The sequence below is a fragment of the Condylura cristata genome, unplaced genomic scaffold, assembly GCF_000260355.1.
Source record: "Condylura cristata isolate star-nosed mole 26May11 unplaced genomic scaffold, ConCri1.0 scaffold00016, whole genome shotgun sequence".
Taxonomy (NCBI): domain Eukaryota; kingdom Metazoa; phylum Chordata; class Mammalia; order Eulipotyphla; family Talpidae; genus Condylura; species Condylura cristata.
In genome coordinates, this window is record NW_004567117.1 from 27,067,478 (window position 1) to 27,085,434 (window position 17,957).

General features: G+C 34.9%; 1 protein-coding gene across 2 annotated transcripts in view; it reads right to left on the reverse strand.

The window, feature by feature from the left end:
• The window catches only part of RIT2 (Ras-like without CAAX 2), a 292,935-nt gene that overhangs the window by 225,785 nt on the left and 49,193 nt on the right, over positions 1-17,957 (reverse strand). The window contains exon 1 of one of the 2 annotated variants that reach the window (XM_012725756.1): positions 8,891-8,949. The exons of the other annotated variant lie outside the window; for it this stretch is intronic. The gene's annotated coding sequence lies outside the window, so the exon portion shown is untranslated. Of the gene's footprint in view, positions 1-8,890; positions 8,950-17,957 lie in introns of those variants that run through there. 2 annotated transcript variants of the gene reach the window in all.

A 17,957-nucleotide genomic window follows, 5' to 3' on the forward strand; every position in this document is an offset into this window, starting at 1 on the left:
ATATATAATAAAATCTGTAAGATCAGAAAATTCAGAACATTTTTCAGGGTTTACTGAAGTTGTTGTCTTTCAGTACTGACATAATGTCTGGCTTTTGTGTTATGTGTTTTAGTTTTTGTTTTTGTTTTGGCATTATTGCAAAATAAATTTGATGATAAGTCATAAAAGCCAGAGGCAATTTGATATCCTGTATTTAGCTTGCTTTGCAAAGACAGCTTCAGTAGCATAATTTTGTGCATGATTTTACTCCTGAACATTCTTGAATCATGAAATTTCAGCTTCTTCTACAGCACCCTCAAAGAGGGTACTCAGTGCCTCTGAAATTATAGCTTCGGGTTCATTACAGGATGCTGCAGACCACAGGTGTAGGAGAGTCAGGATCACGCCACTGTGGTGACTGGCAACAACAGTACATTTTGATCTTCACTCCTAGTCCTTTCCCAGGCCACCTTCCAAAAGGAGGACACACATTGAAATTGGCCCACCACTGAGGAGGGGTCTCTACCCATTTCCTGGAAAGAAATGTTACGAACTGCTGGGTGACCTATGCTGAATGGACAGGGTGGGCCTTCCTGGAAACTCCCTGGTAGACCAGCCAGTCAAAGCCATCTCAATAGAGGTTTAGTTGGCTTCCTAGCATCCCAGTAGGAGGAGGAAGCAGACAGGAAGTTCATGTGTATGACAAGCCTGTTCACTTTGGTCAGTAGTTACCAGTGACAATCCTGGTAATGACTGGTAGGGGCAGAAAGTCTTCATTCTGCGGCGTATGCAGGGCCTGGTAGCCGCCTATCCTTGTCTGTGTCTGTTTGTGTCCTGGTGCCTTTTCTTGCCCAAAAGATAGCTATATATTTAATTACTTCAACAAGATGTCCAGAAATAAATGTGTGCAAGGAAGGCAGTGAAGTATAGGAAAATATGTCACAATGATTTGGACAAGGTTACTTCTCAAAAGGAGCATTATGCTGACAACTCCAAGAACTTTAAAGCTCATTCGTGTAGCTCTGTGGAGACCTACTATGTGCTAGATATTGGGGATATTAAATTAATAGTTGTAATTTTTAAAATATATTAAATCCATGGGTCCTCCCTGGTGGCGCAGCAGGTTAAAGCACAGCACAAAGAGGTTTAAGCAACTTCTGCATGAGTTCGATCCCCGCCTGCCCCGGAGGAGATCCACATGGAGAGGCAGACCTCTCCTGACCCCCCTGCTGCTCCCCTCAGCAGTGTACTTCGTTGATCTGCCTGTTCTGTACCCCACTCTGTCTCTGGTGAATCCTCTCACCCTCCGTATCACTGGCCTGTACCCCAGTTCTGTACGAATAAATAAATCTTAAAAATATATATATAAAATCCAAGACTTCCTGAATCATAAAGTTAGGGTGCATGTGTGTGAATGTGAGGTAGGGAGAAGCTGAAGGGAATCAATGCTCTGGCATAAATTGAATATATAATAAAGACTTCTCTAATTTTTTCTGAAAGGTCATTTATTATTTTGCTAAAACAAAGTATCAGGTTCTTTACTACAATGGTTTGATCTTCACCAGTGTCAAAATGAAACATAGAGGAGTAAGAGATATGGCACTGTTCCGTGTTGTTTTTTAGGGGTCCAGGATCCTTTTATCAAGTGATTTTTCTAACCATCAAGATTTAATTGAACTCTCTTGAGTTCATCAGTTTTAGGTTTACAATAAAACAAAGGAAGGTGCAGAAATTTCCCTTCCCAACCCCATGTATAACCTCCTTCAATATTATATATCACTTGCATTATTAGCACAGTTTACAAAGCATGAAACTATATTGACATATCACTATCCTGCAATGTTCATAATTTATATAGGGTTCCCAATCTTGATGTACATACTGTATGTTTAAAAAATGCATAATGGCATGGACCATCATTATAATCACATATAAAATATTTTCACGACCCTAAAAAAAAAAAAATACCTATACATCCCTTCCTGCTTTTCACACACCCACCTGCAAGCAATCATTCATACTGGTATTATCTACATCATTTTTTTTTACTAGATTATGATAAAATTGGAACCATGTATTGTGTAAACTTTTCAGGATGGCTTCTTTCATTTAGTGGTATGCAATGAAGGTTCTTCCAAGTTTTTACTAGATTGGTAGGTCATTTATTTTTAGCACTAAGTAATATTCCATTGCCTGTATATAGACTTTATTACCCAATCACTTACTGAAAGATATCTTGTTTGCTTCCAGCTTTTAGCAATTATAAATAAACCTGCTATAAGTATGTGTATACAGTCTTTGTGTGAACATCAATTTTCAGCTTCTTTAGGTAAAGAGTGTACTTGCTAGATATGTTTACATATGTTTGTACAAGGTATATGTCATTTGTCAAGAAACCACCAGTTTTCCAGTATGCCTGTGCCATGCTGTAGTCACACCAGCCATGAGCAAAAGCTCCATTGCTGCACATTGTTGATAGCATTTGGTGGTGTCAGCATTCCAGATTTTGGTCACTCAAATAAGTGTGGTGGTGTCTCATTGTTTTATTTGCAGATCCCTGATAAAATAAGATGTGGAACATGTTTTCATATGTTTAGTTCACATTGTGTATCTTCCATGGTTCAGTGTCTTGTTAATATCTTTTTCACATATATTAACTGGGGTTCTGTTGTTTTTCTTTTTAAATGAGTTCTCTGTGTAATGTGGGTAACACATCTCTCAGAAGATGTTTTCCAAACACTCTCACATTCTGTAACTTGTATTCTCATTCTCTTGACATTGCCTTTGGCAAATTGAAATTTTTAATTTTAGTTAAGTCCAGCTACTAATTTTTTTTATTCACTATGAATTTGCCATTTTTTTCCTAAAAATATAACAATATCCAAGGACAACTAGGCTTTCTCTAATGTTATCTTTTAGTTTTACAGTTTTGTATTTTATGTCTATGATTAATTTTGACTTAATTTTTTAAGTCAAATCCATCACTTAATTGTAATGGATGTAAAGTGTATGTCAGCATTCATTTTTTGACATATGATTATGCAGTTGTTCTAGCACCACTTGTTAGAGAGACCATATAAGCTCCATTGTATTGCCTCTATTGTTTTGTAAATTATCAGTTGCCTACACTTATGGAAACATTCTGTTTCATTGACCTATTTTGTCTATCAATGCTACACAGTTTTGATAACAGTAGCTTTAAAATAAATCTGTAAGAAAAGTAACATCAGTTTTCTAGCTTTAACTTTCCCTTTCGATACTGTGTTGGCTATTTTGGCCACTTGTCTCTGCATACAAACTTTAGAATTGGTTTGTCTGTATTTATAAAAAAATGTTCTGGAATACCATTTGGTATTGCATTGAATCTATAAATTAATTTGTGAAAACTGAATCTTGATTGTATAGAGTTTTTTTTTTTTTTTATCCATGAACATGGGTTATTTTACCATTTGTTTAGTTTTTCCTTGATGTTTACTCATGAGATTTTCCTCATATAGATCTTGTACATATTTTATTAGATTTCTCACTGCATTCTTTAGATCAAAGTGTCAGAAGAGAGGACAGAGAGAATTCAAGGACCTGTCCATGAGAGGATGTTTAGGTGAAAGTTCTCTAAATATTGTGTATTACACTATTTACATTTTAGCTGAATTCAGTAATTTGGTTCCTGAATGGGTTAATGGCTGTGAAATGGGGTATATGTCAGGAAGCTAAAGTAAAAACTAGTCAATCATAGTAGTCCCTAGCACATGGGAGAAAGGGCAGTCATGAGGAAATGTACAAATGTAAAATGAAGGGCACCCTCTATTTGAGAAAAAAAATAAATTCTCTGACAAAATAATTAGGTCTCAATGTTACTCTGTACTTTATTAATTAGCATTACTGTTGCTTTGAGTTTTTTAAATAAAGAATCTCTCAACTTTTGCTCAAAACTTCAAGGAATTGCAGGAAACCACACTATTGAATTTTTGTAGGTTTCAGCAATATTCATGCTGGAAATATATGTGAAATTTTATAATTTTTACAGTTAATTCTTTAGCTAGAATTATGTCTAAAATGATGGGTAAAGTATTTTTTTCTATAATTTTGTGGCTTTCCTGAAAAATCTGGTAAAGGAAGTTTATCATACTCTGTGCAACTAAATTCTTCTCCAGTCAATTTTCTTCTTTCACTGAAGTACAAAATGATACATATAAAGAAGATTGTTGAAGATCAGAAGTTGCACTATCCATCGTAATTTTAATTATTGGAAATAAAGAATATTTAGTAGGCAAAATAGTTCTTGTCTTTTTTGATATCTAAAAAAAATTACTAAGTTAATTGATAACTCTGGTTAACAAATGCAAATATTTTCCTCTATATAACTGGACCTGTATTTACTATGAAACTTTGGACACTATCAGAAAGTACCTGATGCATTTTGTATCAAACAATCTTTTCCTTTATTAGTGGTCATACCATTAACATATGTTATGCTAATGTAGCACTTGCCTGACTTTATAAAATATTCATTAAATGCAAACAATAAATAATGGGCAATTGCATCTTAAATGTTCATGAAAAAGTAGTGGTGAGAGATTAAACACAATCATTTTTAAAGCAGAGCCATTCTGATTGGACTCCTCTTTCTATGCATGTGCATTTTATTTAAATTTCCATTTCATTATTCAGCTATTCCAATAATTTACTATTTCATTTTAAAGTTAAATTTAAATCAACTGCTTCTTGCTTTGCATAATTCAGTATTAAACCATCAAATTTACCTACATGAAAAATTTGACAATATTATATATCACCCTCCTTGGAATGTCAATGGCATTTGGCCAGAGGCAGAAACTGTCAGTTATAAAAAAGGCAAATTATAGAAAGAAAGGAATCATTTCTTACAAAATTTTTAAAAGAATAAAATATTGCATAAAATCACACTACTTCATCATTACACTACCTACCGCCTGCTCTCCAAAAACACCTCTTTCCAGTGATATAATCTAATAACACAGAGATAGAGGTTGACGGATCGTCACTTTCCTTTGGGGCCTGATAGCTTTCAGAAGAGGAAGAAAGATGGGATAAGAGTGTAGTGACAACAATTCTATCCCATTTCTTTCTTGGTTTGTTCTGGTAGCTTGACAAAATTATTTAAGCCTCGATGTCAGTTTCCTTGTCTGCAAAATTACAGGAGTAAGGAAACACAACTGAAATCTGAGTCTAGATTAAGTATTCTGCAAATTCCTTTGTCTTCGTCTCATTGTCCCATCATCCTCATTAGTGCTTCATTCATTTAGCATCTGGCCTTCCTGTCTCTATTTCTAGACAGAATTATCCTTAAGAAAGAGTTTTTATTATTTTCCCTCTGCTTGAATGTTCTGCCTCCAAATACCTCCTTAGCTTGACCCTTCCAGATTAATATTCATATGTGATCTTCTTTGTGAGGTGTGCTCACACATTGATTTTAAGTCAAAATCTATTCATCCTCACCTAGAACTCCCTATACCCCTTCTTTAGAGATTCATTCATTCACTCACACACCTATTCATGTACTTATACTAAAAAATTTTTATTATGTGCCAGGAACTATCATAGCAATGACCAAACAGTAGTCAAAACAGAACTCTGCCTTGTAGGGGCTTACATTCTGGAAGAAATTGGATAGTTAGAGAAAGAGTCAAAAAAAAATGTACACACACTAATATACTATGGAAAAATTAAAATTATAGGATCATTATTAAAATGCAGACGTTTTACTTACACATCATAATTTCAAATTACATCCTTTACATCCTTTAAATACTAAACTTAGAATGAAAATTTAAATAACCTAAACATATACAATGTGTATCTAATTTTTTAAACTCTCTTAAAAGCAATCTAATAGAATATGTTTTAAATCCCATGTGTTTATCAGGGTTACAGTATCATATCGGTTCAATCATAGGACTCAAAAACCAGACACTTTCTATTATGCTAATTACATCTCATTAATTCCACTCTCTTAACTGAAAACTTGTGATAGGCCATGAATGGGGCATGGATATATGCTGAATAATAGCCCGGATATGTGTGAAAAATAATTTATATTTTAATGTGTAAATAAATAAATAAATCTAAAATTATCCCTTGGCTTACTGTTAAGCTCATATGAAATGGATGCTAGCTCTATTTTTCCATCAGCCCACATACTTACACTTTGTACAATGCACTGATTTGAAGGTCAGAAACAGCTTCATGAAAAACCATTGTAGGAGGGTTCCCAAGGAGGACAGACACCTTACTTAGTACTTTACGCAAAATGCTATGACCACCAATGTGGAATACCACCAAAAGGAATAATTGCATCTTTTTCAAGTAGAAGTAGGGCCTCCCTGGTGGCCTAGTGGCTAAATCTCAGTGCTGTCACCCTGTGGCCTGAGTTAAATCCCCATCCAGAGAGCTAAACCACATGGCACAGCCTTACCCGCTGCTCCCCTCTGCAGTGTATTTTAGTAGATCCACCTATTACGCTCCCCACTCTTTCTCTGGAGAATGCTCTCACTGCCCACCCCTATGTCTCTGGCCTGCACCCTAGTTCTACACACAATAAATTTAAAAAAAGTAAATGGTAGTAAGGTGATACTATGAATAGTGATACATGAATCACTTATGAAATTTCCCAAAAACATCTGAAATGCCTCCTAAATTCTCTTTGCAGTTTTTTAGTACTCGTTTATACTACTGGGTAAAATGAAAAGAATGTGAGTCAGAAATGGCTACCGCATTTTCCCCCCTAAGTAGTGTGTTTCTGACATGAGTGGAGTTTCTTCTAGGGATACTAAGACTCTTAAATTTCACAAAATTAATATTTAGGAAAGAAATTCAGTAATGGTGGGCTGATGCCATCTAAATTAGTAACATAAGTCAACATATTTATGTTTTGATACATAAATCTTAGTAACGGCACACAAGGGCAAACTTATTCCTTTAGAACTTTAATTTTTTTCCCACCACTTCTTAGGATAAAACCATCATAGTTCAAAGGCACACATGTAAATTAAGAAATTAAGGGAAGGATTGAAATTTTGTGGCTGAGAGCTAGGTCAGAAAACGGCATCAGGTGGTATCACTAAAAACGTGGAATATAAGTAACTGAAATAAGATAAAGTCAAGGTTAAAAATTAACCCTTGCTGGGTCCTTCCTGGTGGTACAAGGGGTTAAAGCATAGCACTACGAAGCAAGCCACAGCTGCTTCAGTAGGAGTTCAGTCCTTAGAGTTGACCCTGTTCTGCTCCCACTGTCTCTAGTGAGTCCTCTCACTGCCCCTGAACCTCTCACCTGTACTCCAGTTTCTATAAATAGATACATAAATAGATACATCTCTTAAAAGAAAAGAAAAGAAAAACCTGACCCTTGCTAGTTGACTATAGATCTGGACCAATAAAGGGGCCTGGGTGTAAGGAAGGGGCTATAACGATGGAAGGAAGTACAGGTAGCATGATCGGGGGGATGGGGGATTTTGTGATGGCTGCACTAGGGTGGTAATCCTAAAGGTACCCAAATTTAACTCAGTTAAAATTAATTAATTATTAAAAAAATAATAATAAAATGGCACCACTTGGTTGGGGAAGTAGCATTAAACTAAGAGTAATGGAAATTGTTTTTACCTTCACTGGAATGCTCTCCTTGACTCTTCTTTTTCTTCCTCTCCCCATAAACCCACTGCCAACAAAAATAATTTGTGCTTTCCAGGACATTAAAAATACTATTCATCTTACTGACTGACTTTCAAGGGTAATTGATGGGATACAAAAAGAAGTGATGGATATTAAAACTCAGTATTACCAGTCATTACTTATTTGCTCATGCTGGAAGTTTATTTTGTACTCAATGAAACAAAGAAGAAAAATGACATTTTCACCTTTCATTTTTCAAGTATTTTATCATTTAGGATAAACCTCATCTCCTTAGATAAATTAAACAACTGATTCTCTGCATACCTGTACTATCAATAAACACAGCTCTCTCTCTAGCTCTCTTCCTAGAGTGTGATACTTAATGGAGACAATTAATGGAGTCTCATCCTTGTGAATGGGAGATGGTAACCATGGAGAGCTCCAGAGTGCTCAGATTTAAATGTACATAATTTGTCAAGGGGGTGGTAGCAGACATTAATACCTAGTCTATCAGAATTTATGTTCTTATTATTTGCTATAGTGAAAATTTACTCTGTTTTGATACCTTGATCTTTAGTAAAAGCATTTCCTGGCATTTCATCACATTATAACTAATAGACAATGTATACTTTGGGGCTGAAATTTCTCTTTCATAGGTTTAGAAGAAGATCCCTAAAGTATCAAAGCACAGGTGACTGAAGTGTCAGTTGCTTAATTATTTGCTAAACATTTTCACTTATTTGGTGAATTTTCATCCTATTTCTGAGAATTCTGTAAGCCTCTTAGATTCTAAACAAGTGACAGGTACAGGACATACTGTCCCCAAATAGGACACATTGGCAAATTAAATATATACTTAAGCTAGAGTTTGAGAAACAGAGGTACAACCTCTCCAGTCTCCCCTGAAGCACGTCATAAGACCATTAAGTGAACAGTACTCTCCCTGGGCCAGAGGAAGAGATCCTCTTTATCTCTGAAGTAAAATTAGAACAGGAATTCCTAAGGACTCTCAGTTCATTCCTTTAAGCTCCTACTCATTTTTCCTATCATAATTCCCACAACATTCAATTCTTTATCAAACCAAGTATAAAAAGGCCCAGTCATAACTACTTCTTGAGCAATTAATTTCCTTATCAATGTTCTAATATCATGCATAATCAATTAAAGCAAAATATGTGCTTTCTCTCTCCTGTTAATCTTTTGTCTTTTTAAATTACAAGCCCCCTGCCTGAGAACCCAAATTGGTAGAAGAGATTTGTCCTACCTTCTACTACCTAGCTGCATGTTCATCAGAGAGCAGAAACAAATTTCCCCTGCCCCATTACATCTTCTTCCTGCCTGAAATTTTCCATTAGTGTCTTGTGCCTTGAATGCTTCTGGTTTCCAGACTCTCTTCTTACAACATCATTAGCTTCTCTCAGTTTTTACACTCCTTCATGATACATTAGATGCATCAGCCAGAGAGAAAAACTCTGAAAGGGGGAGATGGGCCATGCCCCGAATAAAAGAATCTTTTTTCCATAGCCTTAGCCAGATTGTCTCTGTTTACATTAATAATAATGCTGTGTTTTTTAAAGGCTTTGGGGGTTTATATACATTATTTTAAATGGTGTGATTCTTTTCACAACGTGTGTGGAACCAACATAAATATAAAAGCAAAGGTTAATAGACTGAGGGTCAGGAGTAAGATTTAGGGCAATCCTGACAGACTAGAGTGATGAAAAAAAAAAACTGAGAAAGATGAAAAATAACATATTAATATAAAAGACTTGCTTTTCAGCTCAAGTAATCAATTTTGCAACTATAATAGTACAGTATGAGTTGGACCTGGCATGACATCTGTTTAAATGAAAAAAGATGTGGGGTTAGAGTTAGGTCTGCATAATTATCTGACACAAGATAAAATTTGAAGGAGAGGCACTGCTGAGGGTGGACAGTGACTACATTATTCAATTTTATCCTATCACTGGTTTCTTTATATTGGATTTGTTTTGGTGCCATAAACAAAGCTGATTCAGTATCTGCACAGGACTGAGTCCTTCCTCTGTGACATATTTGCTTCCACCACCTGAGATGAGTTCTACCTGCATCAAGGCTTTCCTGCAGACCCTAAGCCCAGAAAGACCAAGGGTTTGGCTCCCTGCAGCCTGGACATACTGTTCTGGCAGACCACATGGGTAATCACTCCATCCACTTTCTCTAGGGCAACGGTTCTCAAGTGTGGGTAAGAGCCCTAGAGGTCTGAGAGACCCTTCACTGGGTTCATGAAGCTCTCTCTTTTCTGACTTCAGAACTATATGAAGCTGGATTTTTTTATAGACTCAACCAGAACTGCTTACTGTAGCATATTGACTACAGAAGCAGACTTGTGACTCCAGCTGTCTCTAAAGCTAGTTACCTTTGTTCTTTTTTAACTGAACCAACATTGCATTATATTATGTAAGTTTCAGGGATCTATTGTTAAAATCAACATCTGTTTATACTACCTTATGCTCACCACTGAGGATTAAAAAAATCATTAATTAACTATCATGACTTTAGAAAAGTTAGTATATGAAAAACAATACCATTCTCTATTTTTGGCTGTTATTTTAATGTTACTCATTATACTTCAATACATTAATATAATTTTAACTAATATTTACCAAAGTTTGTTTTTTTATTCATTATGGTACCTAGAAACAGAAATAACTTGGATAATCAAACACTCTTTGGGGTCTGGAATAATTTTCAATTGTACAAAATGACCCTAAAACCAAAAAGTTCAAATACCACTGGTCTAGAGCAAAAAATCATCCTGATAAATAAAGGCAGGTAGGAGAACTTAGCTGACTCATACAACAATTAATAGTATTTTGAAAACCAGCAATTGAAAATGAGATAATATGAAAGATCTTTTGCCTAGTAATATAAATGTAACTTCAAATGTTTATTTTTCTTCTCATTTCCTTTATTTTTTTTTTCTTTCTGTCCTTTCTTGCCTATATTATACATTCATAGCTATTGTGTTTATAGGGGTTTTTGTTTGTTTTTCATCTTTTCCTTTTGTTCTATTTCCATACCCAAGTTTTTCTTCCTGTCACTCTCATTCTTCCTTCCCAGAATTTGCCACAGGAAGACATTGTTGGGACGGGCCTCCCTGGTGGTGCAAAATATTGAGTGAATCTCAGATATATCAAGCTGTCTGTCAGCAGCCACTGGGTACAAGTTCGATTCTCAGCCAGACAGCTGACCCACATGGTGTAGCAGACCTCTGTCTGTTCTGCTCCCCATTCTGCTGCTGGGGAATCCTATCCACACTTCTGCCTACACCCCAGCACTTTTATGCATATATAAATGCATAAATAATAAATACTCATAAGTAAATGAATTTTTATAAAAAAGTAAGTGTTAAGATAAAATCTGAAGTCAGAGCAACAGAGCAGATACCAGCAAGATACATATCTCAAAATGGAGTACTGCTATCATGGGGGCAATTTGAGGAACTGTATAAACATTTAATTTAACTCTAATATCTTGTTGAGATTGTACTCTCAACCTTTAATAAAATTACGTTACACACAAAATGTTGTAGGCTGGTCAAAGATGACTGCTGTCATCTCATATCATAGGAGATGAGAGCACATAAGCATATCAGACCAATGAAGTCACTACCAGTGTAGAGGAGCCATGGTCACCTGTGGGGTTAACAAAGGCCACAGAAAGGCATACTGATCTTCCCAAAGTTGTGCTGGGGGGTTGAACCACTGAGTTGAAAGATTTTCCTGACTGCAATTCTCAGTCTTAGGTTTTTCGCATCTTGCTATTATATGCAAAGTTATTCAAAGCTAACTGAAACAGAAACCATGGCCTTTGTTTCTCTTTCACATCCATTTTGTTAAAATATTTTATAAAATATGAAGCTAAGTATAGTTGGTAGTCAGGAAAGACTTGTGACCGACTTGCTCTAAATTAAATGAATACATCAAATTTTTTGAAACCAATAATCAGAAGAGATAGATTTTTGATTGTAAAATTACACTTAATTATAAGTCCTAGGAATAGTTAAGGAAACACGTGTTAGAGCATTAGATATGTCTAGGATTTACATCTTAAAGCTGTTATTTTCATATCTGGTATAGGAAGATTTAGGAATAAATTATTTTGTTTCTCAATTGCCCTGTCTATAAAGTATGGTTAATACTAATATTCATAAAAATACTGGGTAGTTATGAAGAGGTAGTGAAACAAATTATGTAAAGCACTTTAAGTGGTCAGTTCTAAATTGTTAAGGAACATTATTATTTGGAATGATTTATGTGTTTTCTCTTTTCAAATATTACATTGTGGTCTTAGGGTCAAAGTAGCCAAAATACGTTCTTGTAAACTATAACTTGCATTATGTTTATATGATGCTAGTCCATCTATTTGAAAGGGAACATTTCAATCAACTGGTGTTTTGCTTTCATGCTTACCCCTTGTTTGACAGTCCTTGTATTATCATGAGAACACCAATTGTTCACTTCTGTTGTTGAAGTAATGAGTTAAAGGATATAATTAATGTACTGATTTCTAAAATTAAACCACATTTCACTGAATTAAAAATAAAGTTTGACTCTAAAATATACACCCTGATTACTTGGTTAGAGTTGTGTTCTGCTGTTTTTTTCTCTATATAAATTGTAGCAATACTCACAGAGTTACATATCTAGAGCAGAAGTTATGTGAATTATGAAAAGAGAACTGACAGACCAGCAATTACATACATTTAGAATCCTGGTCTGTGAAATATAAAAGTCTGCATTTCCTTTTCATAAACAATGATGCAGTAGGAAGTACTTGGAATTTGTCCAGGATTTGGTGAAAAGATTATTGAGCAATGGTGTCAAGAGAACTGAGTTCTCACAATAGAAAATTCTAGTTCATTAAATTAATTCAAACAAATCACAATAACAGATCTTGCTCAATTTCCTTAGCAAAGAACCACAAGGGTTATACTAGCCATATTAATTTTTTTTGTACTTCTGTGGTTTTATCAAACAATACTATTAGAGTTAGGTATTGTTAAGTTTTGAAACACACAATTCTCACAGGAGAGTTTAGGATAGTACATGGCATGATAGTCAATCATAGGTTCATGTTTAGGGAAAAAAGAAAGTATTACAATGTAATCTTAGAAATAAGTATTTCTTTGAAAAGGCAAGGGGTCACCCTAAACCTTGAATAGCAAATATATATTAATGCATAGGGAGTAGGGGGAACAGCATAATCAGATGGTGGAAAGGTTCAGAAGTTGTAAAATTGTAAAGAACATTCTATATTCAGGAATCTGTGGTAAATCAGTATCATCAGTGGAGCCCAGGACATGAAGGTGTCTGAAGCAGGATGGAGAATGATGTGAGGGCTGTATTACCAAAGGTCAGTTATGCCAGGCTAAACATTTAAAAGCACTGCACATTGTGAGATATATATATATATATATATATATATATATATATATATATATATATATATTAGGAGCAAACGATATATCCAGAACAGCATTTTGAAAATAATACTCACTGGAAGAAGTGAAGTAAAAGAAATGGAATGGCATTACCAGTACAGGGACACTGGTGGGAACACCAGCTGAGAAGTGATGAGGTCTTGAAACAATAAGCTAGTGGTGGAGATGTGAAGGGAGAAATGGATTGATGGATAGTAAGGGAAGAGACTTTTGAGAAAATGAAGACTAATAGTGTATACTAATGCAGAGGAGAGTTTGTTTTTTGTTTTGTTTTGTTTTTGGTGTTACCCTTTGCTGAGGGGACACGGGCGTGGAGGCACTTTGGAAATGATGATGGAATTCCATGTAGGATAGGTTCAGTTTATGGTTCCACTCAGTTCATACTGGAAGAAAGACATCTAGTATATAAACTGGAAAGCTACATTTTCAAATAATATTATTTATCAAGTTGCAAAAAGTTACTTAACCAAGAAAATCTCTACTTAGTATTAACTACGTGCTAATCATCAGTCTAAATCAGAATAATTGAACAGATGTGTATTATTTAGCATTACACTATGCACTGATCTTGCTTTGAAGTAGTTCATTAACTCAGAAGGGATGTAAGTTTTGTTATCTAACAACTAACTTGTAGATTAATAAATCAGAAATGGTGAAATAAATAATTAAGTTTTTAACATATTATAATCTGTCTCTCAACTACCTCTTTCCAGATGAAGTTGCTACTTATTCAAGATAGTTTCTTGCATCTCTGTTTTGCAGGGTTTGCTGAGAGATAATTCCTAGTACTGAAAGTAACCGTATACATGTGTGTATACGCATGTGTATACGCATATACACTCCCTGCCTTCCTTTTTGGCTTTTGGAATTATTTCAAGATTACACTTATTTTGGATAAAAATACAGACAGGGTGGACAGTTTCACATGTCAAGTATTGCCAGGATACAGCTTCCTAAACAATGACATTTTTCTCTCCTAAATTTTTCTTGTGCTCTCTCTACTTTTGTTGCTATTGCCCACCTACTAAAAACAGCTACTAAGTCGTTTTTCCTCCTCAGAATGTCAACCTTAAATTATTGCATTAACTTGTATTACATATATAATTCAAAGGTTAAAACAAGGCCAGAGATATGTGAATAATATAAGAACTTAAATCATAACAAAAGTATGGCTGTTCTTAGAAATTTAATTAGGATTATAGAAGCAATAAGGAACTAAGGATAGGAATAAAGTATAAATTTCACTTACTTGTTTCTATTATAATATCCATGGTGATTTATGTGCTGTGATATCTACTTTGAGAACAGATGATAAATATTTTCTAACTCTAACTTCCTGAATCCACTATGGATGTATCTTAGAATCTCCATGTAAGACTCTCTAATCTACAGTGCATATAGAAACAATTTCAAATCCTTTACTTGATACTTGAACATTTTTCCTAATCTGTTAAAGTGAATTTGAATGTCAAACTCTGAGTGTACAGCCTGTCCCCTTGAAAGCCTGCTACTTCCCTCAGTGTGGTACAAGTCCTGATCTCATTTGCTCGTTGTCCCCTCAACCTATGGTCAACATTTAGCTCAGATTTTTCCTTCTTTGAGAATTCCCCTGATCTTTCCTATCTTCTAAGATTTGAGTGTATTCTGTCACCATTTTCACTTTCTTAGATGAAAATTAGAGTTTCCACATAGCCTGTGACAGAGGAGCAGAGGATGCCACTTCTGTAGCAGGACATATAGTTCTGTCTTACCTAATAGCTCAAACACATTAGGTGCTTTTTCATGTGTCAGTAGTAATTTTAGAGATATTCTAATTTGTCAGTGATTGAAGGAGACCAAGAAACATTCAAATTCCTTGCAAAAAGTCCGTCTGATGTTAAAGGGGGTTTGGATTTAAATCCAGTTCTACATAATATGTGTTCCTCTTCCTTTTAGTCATGATCACAGTGTAGAGGGCACAGGATCTGAAGTAAGGGTGCTAGGGTTTAAATGGCAATGCTACACTTCACTAGGTATGTGAACTAACTTAGTAAACATGTCTAATATTTTTTTGTGAAAGATTTTCACACACCTAATGAGTAGCATTGAGAACAAAAACCCTAAACTATGGTGTTGATATCATCCTCATTTGATAAATAAGGAAACTGAAACTCAGAGAGTTTAGATAACTTTCCCAAGGTCACAGAATAAGAGGCACAACTGTGAATCCCAGACAGTATAAGCCTGCATTCTGATTCCTCACTCTAGTCTTAATGCCTCTATGGGAAACTACCATAACCCCTTGAATAAAGAACAGCTGCCTCATGTATAAAATGAATAAGGGATCATTTTGAAGATTAAATGGGATAAAGCAATACTAAACACCCACTAGTTACTAGAGGAATAATAATGCTTACTGTTATCTTTATTATGTGTCCTTGCTGTCTATAGGGCAAAGATAAGATATACTTATCTCCTTTAAAAAAAGTGATTCTGTACATAGTTACTGTCTCATAAATACTTGTTGATCTCATTGCTTAATATTTTAGTTGTTTTGAAAGAAGAAAAAGAGTGTTATCAAATATTAATAGATACATCAGTAGAATATTAAATTATTTTAGGTTTAAGAAAAACAGAAAATAATAGAGCTTTGTTTTATGATACCCTTATGGTAAGGTGCTCCTTATGGCAGAAATTTTCCCAGTGGCTCTCATATCCATTTAATAGCAGAAACCATCGATACAATCTGCCTCTGGATCTAAGTATAGCTAGTCCTGGAATAACATCTTTCAGTTCAATGCTGTTTCATTATAACTCTGATGAGAAAAAAGAAATCCCCAGTGACATTGAACTAAATGGTGTCACTTGAGAACCTGACTTCATTATATTCCTTTCACTGAGAGTCAAAGTTTCCAAGAACCTGTTCAGTACCACAGTGAGGACTTTATATGCTTATTTTAATCACACTTGTCTAGAATACAGAAGTCCAAATGAATGCAGGACACTGCTCCAGCATTTTCTTTCTATTGTCACTCCCTTTAGGATGTTGAAGTCTCCGAAAGTTCCCACAGTAAAGCTGAGCTCAGTAGAACTCTATTTTTAAATCTAGACCGAGAGAGGAAAAGACCTTTCTTGAAAGTTAGTGTTACTGTGCTCCCATCTTCAGAGTCTAGCCAGTCTCCTCTAAGTATGTCTGTTACTTAAAACATGACGAGAGATTGTGGGAGTGTGAGTATTCAAATACTAAGGGGGAAAAAGAAGACTTGAAGGCAGCCAGGATAGTGAGGACAGGGAGGTCAGGGAATTCTCAGCTGAGGAGAGGGAATTCCAGGATGAGATCCAAAGGTGTTCCTTTGGGGCAATTTATAAATGTGTTACAAACAAGATTAGGAAAATTACTACATTTCAGAAAGAGGAGAAATCTTTAACTGTTGGGAATTTAATACAAAGGTGTCAAATAATGTATTAAAAAGGAAAAAAAAAAGAATACAATATTGCAATTGTTATTTTGCTTTTCCTGATGCCTTAAGGACCCTGCAATGAGTATTTTTCTTTTTCTTTGGCTTATTTCACTAAGCATGACCCTTTCATTTGTAGCTCCATCCATGTTGCTACAAATAGCATGAGTTTATCTTCTTTGATTACAACTGCGATGAAACATTGTACAAAATGAAAAAAAAGACATATATATTATATGCATAAAGTAAAAATAAAATAAAGGATACAATAAAGAAAAGTAGTTTATATGGAAGAAGGAAAATTAATCAAAATATAATTACATGCCAAACATCACGCAGAGATGACTAGGATGACTAGATGACTAGGATATCTGGAAAATAAGTACGTTAGTCATCAGACAAACAAAATACAATTTGCCACAACCTTTTCCAATGTTTCTCTATTTCATATTCAAAAATCTGTCTACTTTGCTATACTGTTTTTGGTACCTTGATTTTGAAAAAAAAAAATTCTGGGAACAGCAGAAATGATTTCTGGTCATTTAAAAAAGAATGACTGTTGTTCTGGCTCTTGCATTATTCTTTTTTAAAAAATGTGATTAGGGTGAATTAGTATCAGGATTTATTATTCCCATGGTATGCTCATAAACATTTGTTTCTGAATCTAAAAAGAAAAAAAGATCTTGAATCTGTCAAGATGGCTCCCTAGTGATATTTTCAATCTACTGATATTTTTCATCTCTACAGGGCTTGTCAAATCTAGCTATGTACTGAAGTCATTTGAGTTGCTATCAGATACATCGGTTCATGGTTACCACTCCAGATCTATGAAATCAACAAAGCTAATATCACATTAATTTTAAAAGTTCTTCAATTGATTATGATGGTGCATTAACTGTGCCCACTGAAAATACAATGCCATGCATCTGAGAATAGGGCACTCTGATAATCTAGGGATTGATTTTTAATTGATGATGAAAATAACAACCTAAAAAGAGAATGCTAGTCATAAGCTTCTTATAAATGAAAGCTATCCAAATATCATTCCCTCTGTACTCCTCATCGAACTTCATCCCAAGCTATACTCTGTGCAGGGACAATTTGTAACTAAAAGAATAATGAAAATGGCAGGAGGAGACCAAGATGTTAATAATGGTTGTGGATGATTTACATCTTTGCATCAGGAGCTGCTTTAGAAACAGATTAGTTATAAAAGTCTCTCAACTTAAAGGACATCTTCCTCTAGGTCAAGAGAGAGTTTCTATAATGTTCCAAGTTTTCTAGAATAGAATAAAAAGAAATAGACCCATCCTTATCCACAACAGAGAGGATCCATACTACATATTTTTGCAGTTCCTTTAAAACTCCTTAATTATGTAGACAAAACCTAATATATCCAGTGTGTGTGT